This window comes from Larimichthys crocea, chromosome X (assembly GCF_000972845.2).
Source record: "Larimichthys crocea isolate SSNF chromosome X, L_crocea_2.0, whole genome shotgun sequence".
Taxonomy (NCBI): domain Eukaryota; kingdom Metazoa; phylum Chordata; class Actinopteri; family Sciaenidae; genus Larimichthys; species Larimichthys crocea.
The window spans coordinates 715,159-721,676 of record NC_040020.1 but is presented as its reverse complement, the minus strand read 5'-3'; the positions used below and the strand labels follow the sequence as shown (position 1 = coordinate 721,676).

The window sequence follows — 6,518 nt, the reverse complement described above, 5'->3', positions numbered from 1 at the left end:
GTTTTAGCTTGTTAGTTTTGTAGCTGTTAGCATCCTGTTCAGTTACGTTAGCTGTTAGTTCCATTAGTTACGTTAGCTCTGTTAGTTTTGTTAGCTGTTAGCTCCTTTAGTTACGTTACCTCTTTTAGCTTTGTTAGCGGTTGCTTCCTCCATCAACGCCCTCTGTTACCTCTTTTGCTCTGTTAGCGTGATTAGCTCCGTTAGCTCTTTTGTTAGCTCCTGTCCAAATCTCCTGCTACCGGACAAGCTAACGTAAGAAATCGAGTCGGCTAACATCAGCGAATGTACAGCACCCAAGACAACGCACCTCCAGGGCCAAAGCTAACGTCACTGCAGAACGTGTCACGTTGCCGTACTGTGGCACATTTTGATACGTTAGCTACTAGTTAGCGATCAGCCAAGCAAGCTAACGTAATAAACCCTGTCTCACTGTTGAAGGTTACTGTGTAACACTATTCATCAGCTAACGTGACCCCGATACTAGTAATTATGCCCAGTCCGGATCTGGCACAACACCGGCTCCGCTCCCGTCAGGACATAACGGTTGGAATAAGTTCAATAAAACAAGACTAATAAAAAAACTAATTCAACTAATGCAGCCTCAGCAGTTTAAGGTGTGTGTGTGTGGTGTGTGTTCCCAACGAGGAAGGGTGTGTCCCGAAGGGAAGCTGGTTGGGTGGTGGGGCAAATCTATTCTTGGTGACTCCTTCCTGTTTGGGTGTGGCTTAAGCTCTCACATACACGTGGTGTGTGTCTCAAGGCGTGTTCCATCACCACGTCTGACACGCTTAGCTGCTCTGGACTCGCGTAAACACACCACTGTAGTTTGAAGTTTGACCTCGGACAGTAACATGTCGTGTCTCAACCTGGCCGTAGTCTCCGTGATGTACCCAGACTGTCTAAAAACTGGCGGTCTCGTGACGTCCCACACACTGTCTAACCGGGACATAGTCCCTGTGACGTCCTACAGACTGTCTAAAACCTGGAGTAGTCTCCGTGACGTCCTCAGACTGTCTAAAACCTGGACGTAGTCTCGTGATGTCCCCACAGACTCTCTAAAACCTGGACGTAGTCTCTGTGACGTCCCCGCGACTGTCTAAAACCTGGACGTAGTCTCCGTGACGTCCCGCAGACTGTCTAAAACCTGGACGTAGTCTCCGTGACGTCCCCGCGACTGTCTCAACCTGGACGTAGTCTCCGTGACTCCCCACAGACTGTTAAACCTGGACGTAGTCTCCGTGACGTCCCCGCACGACTGTCTAACCTGGACGTGTCTCTGTGACGTCCCCACAGACTGTCAAACCTGGCGTAGTCTCGTGACGTAACCCAGACTGTCTAAAACCTGGACGTGTCTCCGTGACGTCCCCCACAGACTGTCTTAACCGGTCGTAGTCTCCGTGACTGTAACCCGACTGTCTAAAACCTGGACTAGTCTCCGTGACGTCCCCACAGACTGTCTTAAACCTGGACGTAGTCTCCGTGACGTCCCCGCAGACGCTGTCTCAAACCTGGACGTAGTCTCCGTGACGTCCCCGCAGACTGTCTAAAACCTGGACGTGTCTCCGTGACGTCCCCGCGACTGTCTAAACTGGACGTAGTCTCTGTGACGTCCCCACAGACTGTCTAAAACCTGGACGTAGTCTCCGGCGTCCCGCAGACTGTCTAAAACCTGGACGTAGTCCCCGTGACGTCCTACAGACTGTCTAAAACCTGGACGTAGTCCCCGTGACGTCCTACAGACTGTCCAAAACCTGGACGTAGTCTCCGTGACGTCCTACAGACTGTCTAAAATCGGGACGTAGTCCCCGTGACGTCCCCACAGACTGTCTAAAATCGGATGTAGTCTCTGTGCGTCCCCGCAGATGCTCTAAACCTACAGTCTCCGTGACTCCCCCCAGACTGTCTAAAACCTGGACGTAGTCTCCGTGACGTCCCCGCAGACTGTCTAAAACCTGGACGTAGTCTCCGTGACGTCCCGCAGACTGTCTAAAACCTGGACGTGTCTCCTGACGTCCCCGCAGGACTGTCTAAAACCTAGACGTAGTCTCGTGTGACGTCCCCCAGACTGTCTCTAAAACCTGGACGTAGTCTCCGTGACGTCCCCGCAGACTGTCTAAAACCTGGACGTATGTCTCCGTGACGTCCCCGCCAGACTGTCTAAAACCTGGACGTAGTCTCCAATTCTTTAAAAAAATGTTTTCATAATTTTTATTTTAATATTCTGACACATAAAACAAAACAAAAGAGGTTTTGTTGTCTTTTATTTGGTGAGTAGAAACAGTGGAGACATGTTTCTACTTTGCAGGAAGCGGGAAGCAGCTGAGCGCGAGCCTGAAACGTCACAAGAACGACCCAAAACAGAGTAAGCTTGGGAGTACCTTCAAAATAAAAACATTCACATTCACTTATTGTGAAACTCTTGGAGCGGACGTTATGCTGTTAATTGCTCTTTATTCAGCATAATTATATGCAATGATGACGTGTCTAACTTCCTGTTAAGTGGGAGCTTTTACTTTGAAAACGCAGAACAGATCTATTCAAGGTCCGACTTACGCGGGTGCTCGTAAAGCTTTCAACCGCATTTCACCGTCTTCATCTGTGTTTCAAGTAAAAGACACGGATAGAATAAAAAAAACGACGTGGTTTAATCCCGTCTATCTATATTTTTAAAAGATCTGGATACTACGTCCCGTTTTAGACAGTCTGCGGGACGTCACAGGGATTAGTCCAGTGTTTTAGACAGTCTGCGGGACGTCACGGAGACTACGTCCAGGTTTTAGACAGTCGCGGGGACCACGAGACTACGTCCAGGTTTTAGACAGTCTGAGGACGTCACGAGACTACGTCCAGGTTTTAGACAGTCTGCGGGGACGTCACAGGGACTATGTCCAGGTTTTAGACAGTCTGTTACGTCACGAGGACTACGTCCGTTTTAGACAGTCTGCAGGACGTCACGCGACTACGTCCAGGTTTTTTTAGACAGTCTGTAGGACGTCACAGAGACTACGTCCGGTTTTAGACAGTCTGCGGGGACTCACAGGGACTATGTCCAGTTTAGACCAGTCTGTGTTTACGTCTCAGAGACTACGTCCCTTTTAGACAGTCTGGGACGTCACGCAGACTACGTCCAGGTTTTAGACAGTCCGCGGGACATCACGGGGACTACGTCCAGGTTTTAGACCGTCTGTGTTACGTCAGAGCTACGTCCAGGTTTAGACAGTCTGGTTACGTCTCAGGAGACTCGTTCAGGTTTTAGACAGTCTGCGGGGACGTCACGGAGACTACGTCCAGGTTTTAGACAGTCTGTAGGACGTCACAGAGACTACGTCCAGTTTTAGACAGTCTGCGGGGACTTCACAGAGACTACGTCCAGGTTTTAGACAGTCTGTGTTACGTCTCAGAGACTACGTCCAGGTTTTAGACAGTCTGCAGGGACGTCACGGGGACTACGTCCAGGTTTTAGACAGTCTGCGGGGACGTCACGGAGACTACGTCCAGGTTTTAGACAGTCTGCGGGGACGTCACAGAGACTACGTCCAGGTTTTAGACAGTCTGCGGGGACGTCACAGAGACCGTTTTTTTTTTATTCTATTCGTGTCTTTTACTTTGAAAGGATCGCACAGGAGGCGCTCGCGCTTACCGCCTCCAGCTTGACGTCACCGAGCGGAGGGAGCGGCTCTGGTCGAGCGACACCGACGGAGAGCGGGAGAGAGAGAGAGAGCGGACGGGTGGATGACTGTGAGTACCGCTTCCTTTCTCCCCTTCCTCCCTTTTCCTCCCTTTTCTCCCCTTTTCTCCCCCTCCGTCATGTACATGTAGCTTTACCCGGGACGGCCCGGGACACGCGGTGACAGGCGGACAAACGCGGGGGGGGAGACAGGCCGGTGCCGAGCCGAGCTGGGCTGGGTTTGCGGAAGCGACCGGCGGACAGACAGACGGACGGGAGCGGCAGACAGACAGCAGCTCCGTTAACGATAATATGTTGGTATCAGAGGCAGACAGACAGCTGGCTAACATCATAACGGGTGTTTTTTCAAAGCCTGTCTCACGTCTTCGTGCTCCCCCGGCTTGTTATTTTGTCCTCCAGAACCTCCAAGGCAGCGGGGCCTTCTTGCCAGAGCTGGCCGGGTAGGGAGTGTTCTGAGGCGGACAGAGAGCTGCGGAACTCCCGCTGCTCTGCTGGAGGAGGGAAAAAACAAAAACAAAAGAGAGGAAGTAACTTATTACAAACTGCGGAGTTGAGGAGTTTGGAGGAAACTGTCTGTCCCTCTGCCCGTCTGTCTGTCCTGTCTACCTGTCTGTCTGACTGTAGTGTATAGACAAGGCTTGGTTTTATTCCTCTGCTGTTGTACTGTCAGCAACAAACACACACACACACACACACACACACACACACACACTCTGAGTATTGACAGGCCCCACCTAGTTCTGGTTGACTCAGGGATCTGTGTGTGTGTGTGTGTGTGTGTGTGTGTGTGTGTCCATCTTTCTCCTCCACCAACTTTACTTTAGCAGATTAACATCATGATGCATTCGGTGTCCGAGGGAAAAAGCAGAACTGCACAGTGTGTGAGAAATACAGCCCGCCCGAGCTGCTGATGGCACGTTAGAAGATCCTTCATATCTTTAAAAATAACAGCACATAACTCTTCTCTCCATCTGTGAGCGCTGACGAACCGTCATCACGGCTTTAACGTCTCTAATTTACAGCGTAAATATCGTCTAAATGCTCCAATAACCATGTTGAGTGTTTCGTAACCCCTTCACCTCTTGGCCTCTCCAGAGACGTTCAACCTACTCAGCTCATGTTGACGTTTGAGTCATATTTAAGTTGAATTTGCTCAGTTTTAATGTGGCAATCAGCTGTTTGTCTTTGTTTCACGTGATTATAAACTTTCTGTCTGTCAGACAAAACGAGAAATCTGAAGATGCCACCTTCGGCTGAGGGAAATAAATCAGAAATCTGTATTTTTCACTATTTTCTCAGTCGACAAATAAAAAACAACGTTTGAGGATGAGAAACTAAACTAAGGATATTTATACTTTTATAAATATTTATGGTTTCTTGTTTTAATCAATCATTTTTTGTTAGAAACAAGAAAAAAAACAAATTAGAGGCAAGTTTAGAAAAAAAATCAGAATTTTATGATCCTGATAAATATATGATATAAAATATAATCACACTACAGTCACATTTGTGAGTTCAAGTAAATGATATCTGTCTATAAACATGATATGTGCTCATATTAATATCCAGTTTCTGGTGTTTTATGATATTATCAGTGTATTATAGACGCACAGAGGCTGAGCACAGCCGGTGCCGAGACGAGCTGGGCTGGGTTGCGGAAGCGACCGGCGGACAGACAGACGGGACGGGAGCGGCAGACAGACAGCCAGCTCCGTTAAACGATAATATGTTGGTATCAGAGGCGACGACAAGCTGGCTAACAATAACGGGTGTTTTTTGAAAGCCTGTTCAAGTCTCCTGCTCCCCCGGCTTGTTATTTTGTCCTCCAGAAACTCCAAGGCGCGGGGCCTTTTGCCAGAGCTGGCGGGTAGGGAGTGTTCTGAGAGCGGACAGAGAGCTGCGGAACTCCCGCTGCTCTGCTGGAGGAGGGAAAAAAAAACAAAAAACAAAAGGAGGAGTAGTAACTTATTACAAACTGCGGGTTGAGGAGTTTGGAGGAAACTGTCTGTCCCTCTGCCCGTCTGTCTGTCCTGTCTACCTGTCTGTCTGACTGTAGTGTATAGACAAGGCTTGGTTTTTCCTCTGCTGTTGTACTGTCAGCCAACAAACACACACACACACACACACACACCACTCTGAGTATTGACAGGCCCCACCTAGTTCTGGTTGACTCAGGGATCTGTGTGTGTGTGTGGTGTTGGTGGTGGTGTGGCGTGTGTGTGTGTGTCCATTTTCTCTCCACCAAACTTTACTTTGCAAGCTAACATCATGATGCATTCGTGTCTGAGGGAAAAAGCCGAACTGCACAGTTGTGAGAAAAATACAGCCCGCCCGAGCTGCTGATGGCACGTTAGAAGATCCTTCATATCTTTAAAATAACAGCACAAAGTCTTCTTCCATCTGTGAGCGCTGACGAACCGTCATCAGGCTTTAACGTCTCTAATTTACAGCGTAATATCGTCTAAATGCTCAATAAACCATGTTGAGTGTTTCGTAACCCTTCATCTTGACCTCTCCAGAGGACGTTCAACCTACTCAAGCTCATGTTGACGTTTGCGTATATTTAAGTGAATTTGCTCAGTTTTAATTTGGCAATCAGCGTTTGTCTTTGTTCACGTGATTATAACTTTCTGTTTGTCAGACTAAAACGAGAAATCTGAGATCCACTTCAGCTGAGGGAAATAAATCAGAAATCTGTATTTTTCACTATTTTCTCAGTCGGCAAATAAAAACACCGTTTGAGGATGAGAAACTACACTAAGGATATTTATACTTTTATATAATATTTATAGTTTTCTTGTTTTTTATCAATCCATTTTTTTGTTAGCAA

At 48.1% G+C, this 6,518-nt stretch overlaps 1 protein-coding gene across 1 annotated transcript in view; it reads left to right on the top strand.

Annotated features, from left to right (window-relative positions):
* The first annotated feature begins 3,655 nt into the window (after positions 1 to 3,655).
* LOC104935802 (ras-related protein Rap-1b) overlaps positions 3,656 to 6,518 on the top strand; it is an 18,049-nt gene continuing 15,186 nt past the window's right edge. The window contains exon 1 of the mRNA XM_019276642.2: positions 3,656 to 3,738. The gene's annotated coding sequence lies outside the window, so the exon portion shown is untranslated. The remainder of the gene's footprint in view (positions 3,739 to 6,518) is intronic.